Genomic DNA, 21,886 nt, shown 5'->3' with positions numbered 1-21,886 from the left:
ATAGGTACATTAAAATGCGTGGAGGGTAGCATGATAAATAAGGACAGGGAGAAGGCTGAGGTACTAAACCAGTTTTTTTCTTCAGTATACACAAGAGAGGAACCATTGGATGATACTTTGGAACAAAATAGAACATGCCAGTCCATACCATGAACTGGGTTATGTTTAAAGGATATCAGGAAAAAAACTGGATAATATTAAGGTAAATACAACTACAGGCCCAGATGTAATGCACCCAAGGGTGTTAAGGGAACTTAGCACTTTTATAGACAAACCGTTACTCTTAATTTTTCAAGACTCATTATCCTCAGGCATGGTACCCCAGGATTGGCATAAAGCTGATGTGGTGCCACTCTTCAAAAAGGGAAGCAGGGATGATCCAGGAAGCTATAGACCAGTTAGTCTGACATAAATAGTGGGGAAGATATTTGAAGGGATTATAAGGGATTATATTGATGAGCATATTCGTGTAAACAAGATTATGAGTTCTAATCAGCATGGTTTTAGGAGAAATAGATCATGTCAAACTAATCTAATTAGATTCTACGAGGAAGTAAGTAAATATATAGATAAAGGGGAATCAGTTGATGATATATACTTAGATTTTGCAAAGGCATTTGATACATTGCCACATGAGAGATTAATGCACAACATTAAGGGACTGAGAATAGCTTAAAATGTTAGCTCATGGATAAATAACTGGATAAAAGATAGGGAGCAACAAGTAGTAGTAAATGGATCATACTCAGATTAGACAAAGGTAAACAGTGGAGTCCCCCATGGATCAGTACTGGGCCCTGTTCTTTTTAATATTTTTATAAATGACTTGGAGCAAGGATTAAATAGCGACATCTCTATTTTTGCAGATGATACTAAGTTAAGTAAAGTCATTAGGTCAGAACAGGATGAACTTTCATTACAAAGGGATCTGCAAAAATTAGAAGTATGGGCAAGTAAATGGAAAACGAGATTTAATACAGAAAAATGCAAGGTTCTACATTTTGGAAGTAAAAATAAGCAGGCAACGTATTTTTTTAAATGGAACAGGACTTAGCCAAACAGAGGAGGAAAGGTATTTGGGAGTAATAATAGATAACAAGCTAAAGATGGTGTCACGCTCAGCCACTGGGTAGCTCCGGCGGTCCTCTCTGTGTGCTTGATTGGCAGGTAGTCTGAGCCGCACCTTTCTGATGATGTCACTACCAGGCTTTTTATTCCGGGCTTCCTGTTTCTTCAGTGCCAGTTTGTTTGTTCCTCTTTGTGGCTCCTGTGAGGAGTTCGCTGTGGAAACTCTCTAACTGCTGATTTTCTGTTGCCAAACTCTGCAAAGACTGACTATGCTGGGTTAACCCTCAAACTTCCTGATAACCTGTTGCCAAACACTGCAAGTACTGTTTATTCTGTGAATCTCTCAAACTGCATGTTAACCTGTTGCCAAACTCTGCAAGTACTGTTTATTCAGTGAATCTCTCAAACTGCATGTTAACCTGTTGCCAAACTCTGCAAGTACTGTTTATTCAGAGTAACATTCAAACTGCTTGATATCCTGTTGCCAAACACTGCAAGTACTGTTTATTCTGTGAAACTCTCAAACTGCATGTTTACCTGTTGCCACACTCTGCAAGTACTGTTTAGTCAGTGTAAACCTTCAAACTGCTTGATATCCTGTTGCCAAACTCTGCAAGTACTGTTTATCCAGTGTAAACTCTCAAACTGCTTGATATCATGTTGCCAAACACTGCAAGTACTGTTTATCCAGTGTAAACTCTCAAACTGCATGTTTACCTGTTGCCACACTCTGCAAGTACTGTTTAGTCAGTGTAAACCTTCAAACTGCTTGATATCCTATTGTCAAACACTGCAAGTACTGTTTATTCAGTGTAAACCTTCAAACTGCTTGATAGCATGTTGCCAAACACTGCAAGTACTGTTTATTCTGTGAAACTATCAAACTGCATGTTAACCTGTTGCCAAACTCTGCAAGTACTGTTTAGTCAGTGTAAACCTTCAAACTGTTTGATATCCTGTTGCCAAACTCTGCAAGTACTGTTTATCCAGTGTAAACTCTCAAACTGCTTGATATCCTGTTGCCAAACACTGCAAGTACTGTTTATTCTGTGAAACTCTCAAACTGCATGTTAACCTGTTGCCAAACTCTGCAAATACTGTTTATTCAGTGTAAACCTTCAAACTGCTTGCTATCCTGTTGCCAAACACTGCAAGTACTGTTTATTCTGTGAAACTCTCAAACTGCATGTTAACCTGTTGCCAAACTCTGCAAGTACTGTTTATTCAGTGTAAACCTTCAAACTGCTTGATATCCTGTTGCCAAACTCTGCAAGTACTGTTTATTCAGTGTAAACTCTCAAACTGCATGATAACCTGTTGCCAAACTCTGCAAGGACTGACTACAAAGTGTTAACCCTCAAACTATCTGATATCCTGTTGTCTAACTCTGCTAGTACTGACTATTCAGTATTAACCATCGAACTGCCTGATAACCTTTTGACAAACTCTGCAAGGACTGACTACACAGTGTTAACCCTCAAACTACCTGATATCCTGTTGTCTAACTCTGCTAGTACTGACTATTCAGTATTAACCCTCAAACTGCCTGATAACCTGTTGCCAAACTTTGCAAGGACTGACTACACAAGCTTAACCCTCAAACTGCCTGATAACAAGTTACCTACTCCTGCATTATTAACTGTTTCTTGTTTTACCCTTCTTCTGTCTGAGTATAAGTGGACTATCCCTGCTCTCCTGATTCTGTGGAAGACATTTCCTGAAACCAGTTCCTTATTCAGAAGTCTATTTGGCTGATATCTTGAATTACTTTGGACTCAGGCTAACTCTGCTCCATATCGTGAGTACATTGTTTTTTTAGAGGTTGTCGTGGGGTCACGTCCTGGATTAAACTCAGAATGCAAGGGTGTTGTTTAAGTTCACCCTAGCATTTATGTCTTCTTCTGGACATTTCCTAACCTGACACTACAAACGGGCCATAATATGGACCCTGATGAGTTATCCAGGGCTGTGGCTCTACAAGGGCAACTTCTAGGATATCATTCTGCTCATTTGCAATCTTTGGATTCCAAGCTTGACCAGATTACTGCTCTGCTACATAACCTCTCCGCTCCTTCTCAAGCTACAGCGACTTCTGCTGCAGCAGCTACTAGCTCCAATGCTGTCTTTAACCCACCTCAACCTTTTGGACAGTATATACCATGAATCCCACTTCCAGATAAATATGACGATAATCCTGAAGAATACAGTGGATTCCTTAATCAATGCCGTTTACACTTCAGAAACAATCCTCAAGTTTTTTTTAATTCTACTTCCAAAATCACCTTTATTATATCCCTCATGAAGGGTAAGGCTCTAGCCTGGGTGTCTCCTCTTTTAGAGAAGAATGATCCTTTACTACAGGATGTGGAATTTGTGTCCATTTTTTCTTCTGTTTTTGACAAGCCTGGGAGGTCTGCAGCTGCAGAGGCAGGATTGTTGGATCTGAGACAGGGATCCCTTTCAGTAGCTCAATATGCTATTGAATTCAGGACTTTAGCCGCAGAAACTGATTGGAACCATGAAGCCTTACGGGCAGCCTTTCGCAAGGGACTTTGTGAATGCCTTAAGGATGAACTTGTATTTCGGGAACTCCCCGACTAATTGGAGGGTCTTATCAATTTGTGTATTACTCTTGACGCCCGGCATTCCGAACGTCTTCAGGAGAGAGATAGGAATTGGAGATCCTTTGTTAAATCTTCTTTTCTTCCTCCTATTCGAACCTCAAGTCTGTCTAATCATAATTCCCAATATCCTGAGTTTGTGGAACCCATGGAAGTAGGAGCTATTAAATTGTCAGAAGCTGAATGCCATAGAAGGCGTACTCTTGGATTATGTCTGTATTGTGGTACCAAAGGTCATTTACTGAAAAACTGTCCTATCTGGCCAGTAAAAGCCAAGTCTTAACTTTTGATAGAGGGACAGAGTTAAGCCAGAATCCCATGTCTTCCCTCAATTCTAAACTTTTTGTTCCTGTAACTATCACTTTTGGAAGCACCAAGTTTCGAGCTCAAGCCCTCATTGACTCTGGAGCTGATGGAGTTTTCATTGATTCAAACTTTGCTGACTCTTTCAGGATTCCTCTTCAAGCCAAGAAACAGTTAATTAATGTAACCTCTGTTAGTTGACAGCCTCTAGGTTCTGGTATCATACAACTAGACATGTGCGGTTCGTTTCGGATTAATTCGGAAATTCTGTAAATTCGGTAAATTCGGAGATTCGGATCGATTCGGATTTCCGAATTAAAATACTTCCGAATCTACCGAATGAATCCGAAATAGCTGCCGTATCTCCGAATAAATCCGAATTAGCTCGTTAAGATTCGGCATTTCCCCATAGGAAACAATGGGAGTTTCGGCTGAAAAAAAACTAACACCGCAGCCCCATTGTTTCCTATGGGGAAACACTAAGTCTGCACCTAACACCCTAACATGTACCCCGAGTCTCTAAACACCCCTAATCTAACACTTATTAACCCCTAATCTGCTGCCTCCGCTATCGCTGACACCTGCATTATTTTATTAACCCCTAATCTGCCGACCGAATATCGCCGCCACCTACATTATAACTATTAACCCCTAATCTGCTGTCCCTAACATCGCCGACCCCTACATTATAGTTATTAACCCCTAATCTGCCTCCCCCCAACGTCGCCGCAATCTAACTACAAGTATTAACCCCTAATCTGCCGACCCGATATCGCCGCCGCCTACATTATAGCTATTAACCCCTAATCTGCTGTCCCTAACACCGCCGACCCCTACATTATAGTTATTAACCCCTAATCTGCCTCCCCCAACGTCGCCGCAATCTAACTACAAGTATTAACCCCTAATCTGCCGACCGAATATCGCCGCCGCCTACATTATAACTATTAACCCCTAACCTGCTGTCCCTAACACCGCCGACCCCTACATTATAGTTATTAACCCCTAATCTGCCTCCCCCCAACGTCGCCGCAATCTAACTACAAGTATTAACCCCTAATCTGCCGACCGCAAATCGCCGCCACTATAATAAATGTATTAACCCCTAAACCGCCGCACTCCCGCCTCGCAAACACTATAATACATTTTATTAACCCCTAATCTGCCCTCCCTAACATCGCCGCCACCTACCTACAATTATTAACCCCTAATCTCCCGCCCCCATCGTCGCCGCTACTATAATAAGGTTATTAACCCCTAAAGCTAAGTCTAACCCTAACACTAACACCCCCTAACTTAAATATAATTTAAATAAAACGAAATAAGTTTACTATAGTTAAATAAATGAATCCTATTTAAAACTAAAGACTTACCTGTAAAATAAACCCTAAGATAGCTGCAATATAACTAATAGTTACATTGTAGCTATTTTAGGATTTATTTTTATTTTACAGGCAACTTTGTATTTATTTTAACTAGGTACAATAGCTATTAAATAGTTATTGACTAATTAATAGCTACCTAGTTAAAATAATTACAAAATTACCTGTAAAATAAATCCTAACCTAAGTTACAATTAAACCTAACACTACACTGTCATTAAATAAATTAACTACAATTATCTACAATTAAATAAACTAAAGTACAAAACCCCCCCACTAAATTACAAAAAAAAACAAACACTAAATTACAAAAAATAAAAAAATATTACAAGAATTTTAAACTAATTACACCTAATCTAAGCCCCCTAATAAAATAACAAAGCCCCCCAAAATAAAAAAAAATGCCCTACCCTATACTAAATTACAAAAGTAACAGCTCTATTACCTTACCAGCCCTGAACAGGGCCCTTTGCGGGGCATGCCCCAAAGAAAACAGCTCTTTTGCCTGTAAAAAAAAAACACAATCCCCCCCCCACATTACAACCCACCACCCACATACCCCTACTCTAACCCAAACCCCCCTTAAATAAACCTAACACTACCCCCCTGAAGATCTCCCTACCTTGAGTCGTGTTCACCCAGCCGGGCCGAAGTCTTCATCCGATGGGGCAGAAGAGTACATCCAGACCGGCAGAAGTCTTCATCCAAGCGGGGCAAGAAGAGGTCTTCCATCCATCATACAAGTACCAAAATACAAACAAACACTAAATTACCAAAAATAATAAAATATTACAATAATTTTAAACTAATTACACCTAATCTAAGCCCCCTACTAGCTATTAATATAGCTTCAATATAACTAATAGTTACATTGTAGCTATTTTAGGATTTATATGTATTTTACAGGCAACTTTGTATTTATTTTAACTAGGTACAATAGTTATTAAATAGTTAATAACTATTTAATAACTACCTAGCTAAAATAAATACAAATTTACCTGTAAAATAAATCATAACCTAAGTTACAATTACACCTAACACTACACTATCATTAAATTAACTAAATAAATGAATCCTATATAAAACTAAAGACTTACCTGTAAAATAAACCCTAATATAGCTGCAATATAACTAATAGTTACATTGTAGCTATTTTAGCATTTATATTTATTGTACAGGCAACTTTGTATTCATTTTAACTAGGTTCAATAGCTATTAAATAGATATTGACTATTTAATAGCTACCTAGTTAAAATAAATACAAAATTACCTGTAAAATAAATCCTAACCTAAGTTACAATTAAACCTAACACTACACTATCATTAAATAAATTATCTACAAGTACCTACAATTAAATGCAATTAAAAAAACTAAACTAAAGTACAAACCCCCCCCCACTAAATTACAAAAAATAAAAAAATATTACAAGAATTTTAAACTAATTACACCTAATCTAAGCCCCCTAATAAAATAACAAAGCCCCCCAAAATAAAAAAAATGCCCTACCCTATACTAAATTACAAAAGTTAACAGCTCTATTACCTTACCAGCCCTGAACAGGGCCCTTTGCGGGGCATGCCCCAAAGAAAACAGCTCTTTTGCCTGTAAAAAAAAAACACAATCCCTCCCCCCACATTACAACCCACCACCCACATACCCCTACTCTAACCCAAACCCCCCTTAAATAAACCTAACACTACCCCCCTGAAGATCTCCCTACCTTGAGTCGTGTTCACCCAGCCGGGCCGAAGTCTTCATCCGATGGGGCAGAAGAGGACATCCAGACCGGCAGAAGTCTTCATCCAAGCGGGGCAAGAAGAGGTCTTCCATCCATCAGAAAAGTACAAAAAAACAAACAAACACTAAATTAGCAAAAATAATAAAATATTACAATAATTTTAAACTAATTACACCTAATCTAAGCCCCATACTAGCTATTAATATAGCTACAATATAACTAATAGTTACATTGTAGCTATTTTAGGATTTATATTTATTTTACAGGCAACTTTGTATTTATTTTAACTAGGTACAATAGCTATTAAATAGTTAATAACTACCTAGCTAAAATAAATACAAATTTACCTGTAAAATAAACCCTAACCTAAGTTACAATTACACCTAACACTACACTGTCATTAAATTAACTAAATAAATTAATCCTATATAAAACTAAATACTTACCTGTAAAATAAACCCTAATATAGCTACAATATAACTAATAGTTACATTGTAGCTATTTTAGCATTTATATTTATTTTACAGGCAACTTTGTATTTATTTTAACTAGGTACAATAGCTATTAAATAGTTATTGACTAATTAATAGCTACCTAGTTAAAATAATTACAAAATTACCTGTAAAATAAATCCTAACCTAAGTTACTATTAAACCTAACACTACACTATCATTAAATAAATTAACTACAAGTACCTACAATTAAATACAATGAAATAAACTAAACTAAAGTACAAAAAAAACAAACACTAAATTACAAAAAATAAAAAAAATTACAAGAATTTTAAACTAATTACACCTAATCTAAGCCCCCTAATAAAATAACAAAGCCCCCCAAAATAAAAAAATGCCCTACCCTATACTAAATTACAAAAGTAATCAGCTCTATTACCTTACCAGCCCTTAAAAGGGCCTTTTGCGGGGGCATGCCCCAAAGAAAACAGCTCTTTTGCCTGTAAAAAAAACACAATCCCCCCCCCCACATTACAACCCACCACCCACATACCCCTACTCTAACCCAAACCCCCCTTAAATAAACCTAACACTACCCCCCTGAAGATCTCTCTACCGTGTCTTCACCCAGCTGGGCCGAAGTCTTCATCCGATGGGGCAGAAGAGGACATCCAGACCGGCAGAAGTCTTCATCCAAGCGGGGCAAGAAGAGGTCTTCCATCCATCAGAAGTCTTGATCCAGGCGGCATCTTCTCTGTTCATCCATCCGGAGCGGAGCGGCAGCATCCTGAAGACATCCCACGCAGAGCATCCTCTTCTTTCTTGATCCGACGACTAGGTGACTGTACCTTTAAGTGACGTCATCCAAGATGGCGTCCCTTGAATTCCGATTGGCTGATAGGATTCTATCAGCCAATCGGAATTAAGGTAGGAAAAATCTGATTGGCTGATTTAATCAGCCAATCAGATTCAAGTTCAATCCGATTGGCTGATGGAATCAGCCAATCAGATTGACCTCGCATTCTATTGGCTGTTCCGATCAGCCAATAGAATGCGAGCTCAATCTGATTGGCTGATTGGATCAGCCAATCGGATTGAACTTGAATCTGATTGGCTGATTGAATCAGCCAATCAGATTTTTCCTACCTTAATTCCGATTGGCTGATAGAATCCTATCAGCCAATCGGAATTCAAGGGACGCCATCTTGGATGACGTCACTTAAAGGTACAGTCACCTAGTCGTCGGATCAAGAAAGAAGAGGATGCTCTGCGTGGGATGTCTTCAGGATGCTGCCGCTCCGCTCCGGATGGATGAACAGAGAAGATGCCGCCTGGATCAAGACTTCTGATGGATGGAAGACCTCTTCTTGCCCCGCTTGGATGAAGACTTCTGCCGGTCTGGATGTCCTCTTCTGCCCCATCGGATGAAGACTTCGGCCCGCTGGGTGAAGACACGGTAGAGAGATCTTCAGGGGGGTAGTGTTAGGTTTATTTAAGGGGGGTTTGGGTTAGAGTAGGGGTATGTGGGTGGTGGGTTGTAATGTGGGGGGGGTATTGTGGTTTTTTTTACAGGCAAAAGAGCTGTTTTCTTTGGGGCATGCCCCCGCAAAAGGCCCTTTTAAGGGCTGGTAAGGTAATAGAGCTGATTACTTTTGTAATTTAGTATAGGGTAGGGCATTTTTTTATTTTGGGGGGCTTTGTTATTTTATTAGGGGGCTTAGATTAGGTGTAATTAGTTTAAAATTCTTGTAATTTTTTTTATTTTTTGTAATTTAGTGTTTGTTTTTTTGTACTTTAGTTTAGTTTATTTCATTGTATTTAATTGTAGGTACTTGTAGTTAATTTATTTAATGATAGTGTAGTGTTAGGTTTAATAGTAACTTAGGTTAGGATTTATTTTACAGGTAATTTTGTAATTATTTTAACTAGGTAGCTATTAATTAGTCAATAACTATTTAATAGCTATTGTACCTAGTTAAAATAAATACAAAGTTGCCTGTAAAATAAATATAAATGCTAAAATAGCTACAATGTAACTATTAGTTATATTGTAGCTATATTAGGGTTTATTTTACAGGTAAGTATTTAGTTTTATATAGGATTAATTTATTTAGTTAATTTAATGACAGTGTAGTGTTAGGTGTAATTGTAACTTAGGTTAGGGTTTATTTTACAGGTAAATTTGTATTTATTTTAGCTAGGTAGTTATTAACTATTTAATAGCTATTGTACCTAGTTAAAATAAATACAAAGTTGCCTGTAAAATAAATATAAATCCTAAAATAGCTACAATGTAACTATTAGTTATATTGTAGCTATATTAATAGCTAGTAGGGGGCTTAGATTAGGTGTAATTAGTTTAAAATTATTGCAATATTTTATTATTTTTGCTAATTTAGTGTTTGTTTGTTTTTTTGTACTTTTCTGATGGATGGAAGACCTCTTCTTGCCCCGCTTGGATGAAGACTTCTGCCAGTCTGGATGTCCTCTTCTGCCCCATCGGATGAAGACTTCGGCCCGGCTGGGTGAACACGACTCAAGGTAGGGAGATCTTCAGGGGGGTAGTGTTAGGTTTATTTAAGGGGGGTTTGGGTTAGAGTAGGGGTATGTGGGTGGTGGGTTGTAATGTGGGGGGGGGGATTGTGTTTTTTTTTACAGGCAAAAGAGCTGTTTTCTTTGGGGCATGCCCCGCAAAAGGCCCTGTTCAGGGCTGGTAAGGTAATAGAGCTGTTAACTTTTGTAATTTAGTATAGGGTAGGGCATTTTTTTTATTTTGGGGGGCTTTGTTATTTTATTAGGGGGCTTAGATTAGGTGTAATTAGTTTAAAATTCTTGTAATATTTTTTTATTTTTTGTAATTTAGTGGGGGGGGGTTGTACTTTAGTTTAGTTTTTTAATTGTATTTAATTGTAGGTACTTGTAGTTAATTTATTTAATGATAGTGTAGTGTTAGGTTTAATTGTAACTTAGGTTAGGATTTATTTTACAGGTAATTTTGTAATTATTTTAACTAGGTAGCTATTAAACAGTAAATATCTATTTAATAGCTATTGTACCTAGTTAAAATAAATACAAAGTTGCCTGTACAATAAATATAAATGCTAAAATAGCTACAATGTAACTATTAGTTATATTGCAGCTATATTAGGGTTTATTTTACAGGTAAGTCTTTAGTTTTATATAGGATTCATTTATTTAGTTAATTTAATGATAGTGTAGTGTTAGGTGTAATTGTAACTTAGGTTATGATTTATTTTACAGGTAAATTTGTATTTATTTTAGCTAGGTAGTTATTAAATAGTTATTAACTATTTAATAGCTATTGTACCTAGTTAAAATAAATACAAAGTTGCCTGTAAAATAAATATAAATCCTAAAATAGCTACAATGTAACTATTAGTTATATTGAAGCTATATTAATAGCTAGTAGGGGGCTTAGATTAGGTGTAATTAGTTTAAAATTATTGTAATATTTTATTATTTTTTGTAATTTAGTGTTTGTTTGTATTTTGGTACTTGTATGATGGATGGAAGACCTCTTCTTGCCCAGCTTGGATGAAGACTTCTGCCGGTCTGGATGTCCTCTTCTGCCCCATCGGATGAAGACTTCGGCCCGGCTGGGTGAACACGACTCAAGGTAGGGAGATCTTCAGGGGGGTAGTGTTAGGTTTATTTAAGGGGGGTTTGGGTTAGAGTAGGGGTATGTGGGTGGTGGGTTGTAATGTGGGGGGGGATTGTGTTTTTTTTTTTTACAGGCAAAAGAGCTGTTTTCTTTGGGGCATGCCCCGCAAAGGGCCCTGTTCAGGGCTGGTAAGGTAATAGAGCTGTTAACTTTTGTAATTTAGTATAGGGTAGGGCATTTTTTTTATTTTGGGGGGCTTTGTTATTTTATTAGGGGGCTTAGATTAGGTGTAATTAGTTTAAAATTCTTGTAATATTTTTTTATTTTTTGTAATTTAGTGTTTGTTTTTTTTTGTAATTTAGTGGGGGGGTTTTGTACTTTAGTTTATTTAATTGTAGATAATTGTAGGTACTTGTAGTTAATTTATTTAATGACAGTGTAGTGTTAGGTTTAATTGTAACTTAGGTTAGGATTTATTTTACAGGTAATTTTGTAATTATTTTAACTAGGTAGCTATTAATTAGTCAATAACTATTTAATAGCTTTTGTACCTAGTTAAAATAAATACAAAGTTGCCTGTAAAATAAATATAAATGCTAAAATAGCTACAATGTAACTATTAGTTATATTGCAGCTATATTAGGGTTTATTTTACAGGTAAGTATTTTGTTTTAAATAGGATTCATTTATTTAGTTAATTTAATGATAGTGTAGTGTTAGGTGTTAGTGTAACTTAGGTTAGGATTTATTTTACAGGTAAATGTGTATTTATTTTAGCTAGGTAGTTATTAAATAGTTAATAACTATTTAATAACTATTGTACCTAGTTAAAATAAATACAAAGTTGCCTGTAAAATAAAAATAAATCCTAAAATAGCTACAATGTAACTATTAGTTATATTGCAGCTATCTTAGGGTTTATTTTACAGGTAAGTCTTTAGTTTTAAATAGGATTCATTTATTTAACTATAGTAAACTTATTTCGTTTTATTTAAATTATATTTAAGTTAGTGGGTGTTAGTGTTAGGGTTAGATTTAGGTTTAGGGGTTAATAACCTTATTATAGTAGCGGCGACGATGGGGGCGGGAGATTAGGGGTTAATAATTGTAGGTAGGTGGCGGCGATGTTAGGGAGGGCAGATTAGGGGTTAATAAAATGTATTATAGTGTTTGCGAGGCGGGAGTGCGGCGGTTTAGGGGTTAATACATTTATTATAGTGGCGGCGATTTGCGGTCGGCAGATTAGGGGTTAATACTTGTAGTTAGATTGCGGCGACGTTGGGGGGAGGCAGATTAGGGGTTAATAACTATAATGTAGGGGTCGGCGGTGTTAGGGACAGCAGGTTAGGGGTTAATAGCTATAATGTAGGCGGCGGCGATATTCGGTCGGCAGATTAGGGGTTAATACTTATAGTTAGATTGCGGCAACGTTGGGGGAGGCAGATTAGGGGTTAATAACTATAATGTAGGGGTCGGCGGTGTTAGGGACAGCAGATTAGGGGTTAATAGCTATAATGTAGGCGGCGGCGATATTGGGTCGGCAGATTAGGGGTTAATACTTGTAGTTAGATTGCGGCGACGTTGGGGGAGGCAGATTAGGGGTTAATAACTATAATGTAGGGGTCGGCGGTGTTAGGGACAGCAGATTAGGGGTTAATAGCTATAATGTAGGCGGCGGCGATATCCGATCGGCAGATTAGGGGTTAAATAATGTTATTATAGGGTTTGCGATGTGGGGGGGCCTCGGTTTAGTGGTTCATAGGTAGTTTATGGGTGTTAGTGACTTAGTGTACTAAATGGGTGTTAGTGTACTAAAAACATACCGAATTTCGGAACGGAATAGAACCGAATTCAGCCGAATCCGAATAAATCCGAAACGAATTTATTCGGATCCGAATAAATCCGAAACGAATTTATTCAAATTTTGCCGAATCAGATTCGATCCGAAACGAAATTCTAAAAGTCCGAATCGATCCGAACCGAAAACGAACCGAATTTTTTAGCGGTGCACATGTCTACATACAACATTCTACCATTCCTCTTCTTTTGTCTGTGGGCATACTCCATTCTGAAATTATTCATTTTTACGTCATCACTTCTCTCCACATACCGTTGATTCTGGGGTTACCTTGGTTGCAGCTTCATGATCCAGTCTTCTCATGGTCTAAAGGAGAACTTATTTCCTGGGGAACTACCTGTTTCAAACATTGCCTGCAAAATCCCTCAAAACCATCTTGTCCTGTCGTAGCTATGGTGGAAGTTCCTGATTCATTGCCTAATAACTATCATGCCTTTAGTGATGTGTTTTCTAAAAAGGAGGCTGAGACATTACCTACACACTGGATATTTGACTGTCCTATCAAATTGTTTTCAGGGGCTCCTCTACCTAAGGGAAGGACCTACCCCCTCTCTTGTCAAGAAAATGTCTCTCTTGAGGAATACATAAAGGACAACTTAGCCAGAGGATTTATTCGTCCTTCCTCATCACCTGTGGGTGCGGGTTTTTTCTTCATTGGGAAAAAAGATGGAGGTCTCCGTCCCTGTATAGATTATCTGGCCTTAAATCGGATTACTGTCAAAAACAGCTATCCTCTGCCGCTCATTCCTGAGTTATTTAATCGTCTTCAAGGTGCTTCTATTTTTTCCAAGTTAGATCTCCGTGGGGCCTACAATTTGATCAGAATCCGTAAAGGAGACGAATGGAAGACGGCATTTAACACTAGATTTGGTCACTACGAGTATCTAGTAATGCAATTCGGATTGTGCAATGCACCAGCAGTATTTCAGCACTTTGTTAACAAAATCTTCAGAGATTATCTAAATCAATTTGTTATCATTTATCTCGATGACATTCTGATCTATTACAAAACATTACAGGAACATGTACATCATGTAAGACTGGTACTTCAGAGGTTACGAGACAATTCCCTGTTCGCTAAATTGGAGAAATGCTCTTTTCATCAGAGTTCCATTTCCTTTTTGGGTTATATCATTTCAGAATCAGGTTTTGAGATGGATCCTGCTAAACTTTCGGCTATCAAGGACTGGCCCAGACCAACTACTCTCAAATCCCTGCAGAGGTTTCTTGGCTTTGCCAATTACTATAGAAAGTTTATTAAGAACTTTGCTGACATCACGTCTCCGCTCACTTCTCTTACTAAGAAAGGGCAAAATTGTAAGAACTGGTCCACTTCGGCAGTACAGGCTTTTGAAACGCTAAAATCAGCATTTTCTTCTGCACCTCTTCTCAGTCATCTAATTCCTGATCTCCATTTTATTTTGGAGATTGATGCTTCTTCTATAGCAGCTGGAGCTGTTCTCTCCCAACGTGATCCGACTATCAGCAAGATACATCCTGTGGCATTCTTTTCGAAAAAATTCAATCCTGCCGAGTTAAATTATGATGTGGGCAATAAGGAGCTTTTGGCTATAAAATTAGCTTTGGATGAATGGAGGCATTGGTTAGAGGGTACCAGTCAACCTTTTTTCATTCTGACAGATCATAAGAATCTTTATACCTACATACAGCTACACGTCTCAATCCTCGTCAGACTCGGTGGGCCCTGTTCTTCTCCAGGTTCAATTTTGTACTTTCCTATGTTCCTGGTTCAAAAAACTTCCAAGGCAGATGCTTTATCTAAGCAGTTCCAATCTACTGAGCCTTCTCCTTTGGATTCTGAACCTATACTACGTCCAGTCAAAGTTTTGGCTCAAGTATCCTCTTTACCAGTACAGGCTTTACATGCTGCTCAAGTCCGGGTACCATCTTCTTGCAAACTACCTTCTGGTATCCTGTATGTACCCAAAGGATTACGTCTTAAGCTTCTACGTTGGGCTCACGACATCATTTCAGCAGGTCATCCTGGAGTAACCAATAGTTTGTGGAAACTGAAGCAGCATGTTTGGTGGTCCACTATGAGGAGGGATGTTAAGGATTATATTGCTGCTTGTAGTTCTTGTGCTTCGAACAAACAATCTTCTCATCGACCGTTTGGTCTATTACACCCTCTTCCTATTCCTCATTACCCTTGGTCTCACTTATCCATGGACTTCGTTACAGATCTTCCTGTTTCTGCTGGAAATACAACCATTTGGGTAGTGGTGGATCGGTTCTTCAAGTCTGCTCACTTCATACCTCTTCCAGGCTTGCCTTCAGCTCAAAGACTTTCTGAACTCTTTGTTCTACATATATCTCATTTACATGGTTTTCCCACTGAGATAGGCCTCTAGTTATCAAGCCGACAACGACAAATACGCTGGAATTCCGCAGCGTATTTGTGGCGAAGCTGATTCGCCTTAGTTATCAACCCCTACTGCCCGGCAAAAGTAGAATATAGTGACGTAAGCTTCAATCCGCCGGACTCAGTCCGACACAGATCGATGCTTACATCACTCCAGATGTTCCAAACGCAAGTTCGGCACAATCTGACTACTTTTGGTAGTTATCAAACTACTAAAAGGTATGCTCACCACTATTGCGGGCCGGCGTACCTGGATTTCAATCCGCCGGATCCCATAGGAATCAATGGGAGTCTGACCATAGTAAAAGCTCATGTTCGCTGCTGCCCGATATCCCATTGATTCCTATGGGAAATGTCTACACCTAACACCTAACATGTACCCCGAGTCTAAACACCCCTAATCTGTCCCCCCCTACACCGCCACAACTAAATAAATGTATTACCCCCTAAACCGCCGCTCCCGGAGCCCACCGCAACTATAATTAATATGTTAACCCCTAAACCGCCGCTCCCGGAGCCCACCGCAAATATAATAAATATGTTAACCCCTAAACCGCCGCTACCGGACCCCGCCGCAACTATAATAAATATGTGAACCCCTAAACCGCAACTCCCGGATCCTGCCGCTACCTACATAATACCTATTAACCCCTATCCTGCCCCCCCTATACCGCCGACACCTATAATAAATTTATTAACTCCTATCCTGCCCCCCCTATACCGTCGCCACCTATAATAAATGTATTAACCCCTATCCTGCCCCCCTACACCGCCGCTACTATAATAAAATGATTACCCCTAAACATAATTCTAACACTAACCCTAAAAAACCCCTAACTTAAATATTAATTAAATAAATCTAAATAATATTACTCTTATTAACTAAATTAATCCTATTTAAAACTAAATACTTACCTATAAAATAAACCATAATATAGTTACAATATAACTAATAATTACATTGTAACTATTTTAGGATTTATTTTTATTTTACAGGCAACTTTGTATATATTTTAACTAGGTACAATAGCTATTAAATAGTTAATAACTATTTAACATCTTCCTAGCTAAAAGAAATACAAAATTACCTGCAAAATAAATCCTAACCTAAGTTACAATTAAACCTAACACTACACTATCATTAAATTAATTAAATACATTTCCTACCAATACCTACAATTAAATACAATTAAATAAACTAAACTAAATTACAAAAAAACCCCACTAAATTACAGAAAATAAAAAATATTACAATAATTTTAAACTAATTACACCTAATCTAAGCCCCCTAATAAAAAAAAATAAAAAAAATAAAAAATAAAAGTCCCTACCCTATTCTACATTACAAAGTAATCAGCTCTTTTACCAGCCCTTAAAAGGGCTTTTTGCGGGGCATGCCCCAAAGTAATCAGCTCTTTTGCCTGTAAAAAAAACACAACCCCCCCAACATTAAAACCCACCACCCACATACCCCTACTCTAACCCACCCAAACCCCCCTTAAATAAACCTAACACTACCCCCCTGAAGATCTCCCTACCTTGAGTCGTCTTCACCCAGCTGGGCCGAAGTCTTCATCCAATGGGGCAGAAGAGGACATCCAGACAGGCAGAAGTCTTCATCCTATCCGGGCAGAAGAGGACATCTGGACCGGCAGACATCTTCATCCAAGCGGCATCTTCTATCTTCATCCATCCGATGAGGAGCGGCTCCATCTTCAAGACCTCCGGCGTGGAATATCCTTCTTGCATGACGACTACCCGACGAATGGCTGGTCTTTTAAATGACATCATCCAAGATGGCGTCCCTCGAATTCTGATTGGCTGATAGGATTCTATCAGCCAATCGGAATTAAGGTAGGAAAAATCTGATTGGCCGATAGCATCAGCCAATCAGATTGAAGTTCAATCTGATTGGCTGATCCAATGAGCCAATCGGATTGAACTTCAATCTGATTGGCTGATAGCATCAGCCAATCAGATTTTTCCTACCATAATTCCGATTGGCTGATAGAATCCTATCAGCCAATCGGAATTCGAGGGACGCCATCTTGGATGACGTCATTTAAAAGACCAGCCATTCGTCGGGTAGTCATCATGTAAGAAGGATGTTCCGCGCCGAAGGTCTTGAAGATGGAGCCGCTCCTCGTCGGATGGATGAAGATAGAAGATGCCGCTTGGATGAAGATGTCTGCCGGTCCGGATGTCCTCTTCTGCCCGGATAGGATGAAGACTTCGGCCCGGCTGGGTGAAGACGACTCAAGGTAGGGAGATCTTCAGGGGGGTAGTGTTATTTTTATTTAAGGGGGGTTTGGGTGGGTTAGAGTAGGGGTATGTGGGTGGTGGGTTTTAATGTTGAGGGTTGTATTTTTTTTTTACAGGCAAAAGAGCTGATTACTTTGGGGCATGCCCCGCAAAAAGCCCTTTTAAGGGCTGGTAAAAGAGCTGATTACTTTGTAATGTAGAATAGGGTAGGGACTTTTATTATTTTTTTATTATTATTTTATTAGGGGGCTTAGATTAGGTGTAATTAGTTTAAAATTCTTGTAATATTTTTTTATTTTCTGTAATTTAGTGTTTTTTTTTTGTAATTTAGTTTAGTTTATTTAATTGTATTTAATTGTAGGTATTGGTAGTTAATTTATTTCATTAATTTAATTATAGTGTAGTGTTAGGTTTAATTGTAACTTAGGTTAGGATTTATTTTACAGGTAATTTTGTATTTCTTTTAGCTAGGAAGTTATTAAATAGTTAATAACTATTTAATAACTATTGTACCTAGTTAAAAATAAATACTAAGTTGCCTGTAAAATAAAAATAAATCCTAAAATAGCTACAATGTAACTATTAGTTATATTGCAGCTATATTAGGGTTTATTTTACAGGTAAGCATTTAGTTTTAAATAGGATTAATTTAGTTAATAAGAGTAATATTATTTAGATTTATTTAATTAATATTTAAGTTAGGGGGATGTTAGGGTTAGTGTTAGACTTATGTTTAGGGGTTAATAATTTTATTATAGTGGCGGCGGTGTAGGGGGGGCAGGATAGGGGTTAATACATTTATTATAGGTGGCAGCAGTATAGGGGGGGCAGGATAGGGGTTAATAAATTTATTATAGGTGGCGGCGGTATAAGGGGGGGATAGGGGTTAATAGGTATTATGTAGGTGGCGGTGGGGTCCGGGAGCGGCAGTTTAGGGGTTCACATATTTATTATAGTTGCGGCGGGGTCCGGGAGTGGCGGTTTAGGGGTTAACATATTTATTATAGTTGCGGCGGGGTCCGGGAGCAGCGGTTTAGGGGTTAATAACTTTATTTTGTTGCGGGGGGTTCCGAGGGCGCCGGTATAGGGGGTAGAAAAGTATAGTATAGTGTGAGTGCTTAGTGACAGGGGTATCAATAAAGCTGTAAAAAAGCCGAAGAGCAGCGAGATTGATGATTGATAACTATCACAGTCTGCTGCTCATCGCCCCGTACTTGGTGCGCAGCTTTTTGACAGATTTATTTATAACTTTGGCGAGCGTATTCAGGTCCACGGCGGCGATGTGAGGTGAGCTTAGGCAAGCGTATTGGGGCCAGCGAAGGCAGGTACATACGGAGCTTCATAACTAGAGGCCATAGTCTCAGAACGCGGAGTTCAATTTGTTTCCAAGTTTTGGAGGTCTTTTTGTAAGCACTTCAGAATCAACATATCTCTTTCTACTGCACATCATCCTCAATCCAACGGACAGACTGAGCGTGTAAATCAAGCCTTGGAATCTTTTCTTAGACATTATGTTGACCATCACCACTCCAACTGGTCTCAGTTATTGCCTTTGGCGGAATTAGCTCACAACTCACGCTTTAACGCCTCGTTACAGACCTTTCCCTTTAAGGCAGCTTATAATTTTGAACCTAGATCCTTTTCTATGATTACCAGTTCTACTGAAGTCCCTGGAGCAGATCGTATTGCGAAAAATCTCAGTAACCACTGGCAACTCATTTGTCAAAATCTACTTTCCTCTTCCTTAAGACACAAAAGATATGCTGATCGCAGAAGGTGTAAGGCTCCTTTACTAAGTTGTACTAAGTTGGGTCCTAAGTACATTGGACCTTTTCGAATTGTTTCCAAAGTTTGTTCTTCTGCATACCACCTGGCTTTACCCAAGACTATCAAGATCCATCCAGTGTTTTATGTCTCCTTACTCAAGCCAGTCATCTACAACCAGTACTCTATCAAGAGTAAACCACCTCCTCCACTTTCCGTAGAGGGAACTTCTGAGTTTGAAGTCAGCCAGATTTTGGATTCCAAGCTACGGGGCAATTGGCTGTACTACCTGGTCCATCGGAAGGGCTATCCTATCTCTGAACGATCTTGGGAACCAGCCTCTCATGTTCATGCTCCAGCTCTTGCCAAGTCTTTTCACAAGAAATAAAAAAGGTAAGTCTATCGCAACTCCTCCTCAGGAAAAGCACAGGGACTCCTTATAAAAGTAGAAAAGTCTTTATTTGTGGTAGCAAAAAAGTAAAAACAAAATATGTGAGATACAATCACTTTGAATTACCAACATATGTGAACTTAACCCTACCTGTTTAGAAATAGCAAAGTTGCATACACAATCTTTAATCATGCAAGAGGAGAATATATTAGCTAACACTAAATACTTCATACATAGAAAATAACTAAGTAGTTTTTTCAACAAAATAAATATGTTTTTCAAAGACTTGGAAAAATCAAAGCATGTCCTATAAGAACATCAAATGAATAAGTTAACATCGGTTTCCATATTTATACCAAGGGGGTGTCTGGTATTGAGAGTGAATATCCACTGGGCCTCCTTGTAGCTCAGTTTATATTCCCTATCTCCCCCCCTGGGATGTTTTGGTATATGGTCGATAGCTTGAAATGACACCAGGGATGAGTCAGCTGCATGCATGTTCTTGAAATGCTTAGCAACAGGCGTGAAGACATCAGGGTTGTCAATGTCCCTGATATGTTCAAGGGATCTATCCCTGAGCATCCTCTGCGTTTTTCCAACATAAAACAAAAAACAAAAGTTATCTAGGGACAAAAGAGACTATGATTTTGCTAAAGTCTACAAGTGGAACAGCTCTAGACAGGGGCCCAGACATCATGGTCATAGGTTTCACAAAGCTAACCAAAGCAAAGATATTGCTAAACAAAGCAAAAAAGTACATTTTGCAGAAACCGACTACGATGTAGAGACCTCTGATCCAGATTCTAGTGAAGATGTTTTATTACCTAGTATTAGTTCAGTGCTAGATAATCCAAACAATCATACTAGCGAGTCAAAAAAACAATTGCGCCAGGGGACCAAACAAAAAAGAAAAAAACACGAAGGGGCAGGAGGGGAGGCAATAAGTGCAAACACACAAGGCAGATATCAAACGACAACACAGACCAGGAAATACCTTTAAAAAACATTGTAAACCTCTCTAAGGTCTCTCTAACATACACTGACAAAGAGGTTCTAAGTCTAGGTCTTGGCTTTTCACCCACATCCCATTTCAACCTTTTCGGTACCATACACGATGTCAATCTATTCGTACGAAAGCTTACCCTTAAAAAACACTTTTCAGGTAATAGCGATGATACCGAACAGGTTGTGGATGTTGGTGCTGGTAATGAACAACAAATGAATAAAGATGTACTTAAGTTTGATGAACAGTGTCTAATTTTGGATATGACTACAATTCTCAATGAGGATACTATGCAGTCTGAGGTTGTTGCTAGGCCGCCTTCTGTTTCTGGCATGAAAAAAAGTGATTTTTACCCTGTACATAGCAGAAGTAAAAATATAGAAGTTTTTCAGCGCACAGTTGAGCAAAAACTTGTCACCTTATCTGAGGAGATTCACTCCCACAAAACCAGAATGAAGGATCATTTTAGATACAACCTCACACCGGCACAACGCAAATCCCTTATTGCCTTAGGCAAAAACACTGCCCTAGTCCTCAAAGAGTCTGATAAGGGAGGCAATGTTGTGGTGATGGATAGGGAGTTTTATATTACTGAATCATATCGACAACTAAACGATACAGATGTCTATAAAAGACTTACCTTTAATCCCACCACCGCTTACATGCCCCTAGTGGAGGATATCTTGACTTTAGGTTCACACAAGGGTGTCATACCATCCTCCCTTTTAAATTCACTGCTACCTAAAAAAACTTTAACTCCGTTTTTTTATTTTCTTCAAAAGCTCCATAAGGATGCTCAGAATCCCCCCAGTTGTCCCATCATTTCAGGGGTTGATTCCCTTTTGGAGCCCTTGTCCAAACTGGTTGACTCTTTTCTTCAGCCTATAGTGGTGAGCCTTATGAGTTATATTAGGGATGCTACCCAGGTTTTAAGAACAGTACAGGACATTATATGGGAAGACACATACAGATTTGTGACTATAGATGTTGTTTCTCTTTACACCTCCATTCCACACCAGCAGGGGCTCGAGGCGGTGT

Source organism: Bombina bombina, chromosome 4, assembly GCF_027579735.1.
Source record: "Bombina bombina isolate aBomBom1 chromosome 4, aBomBom1.pri, whole genome shotgun sequence".
In the NCBI taxonomy this organism is placed as follows: Eukaryota; Metazoa; Chordata; class Amphibia; order Anura; family Bombinatoridae; genus Bombina; species Bombina bombina.
This window is presented reverse-complemented; position numbering follows the sequence as displayed.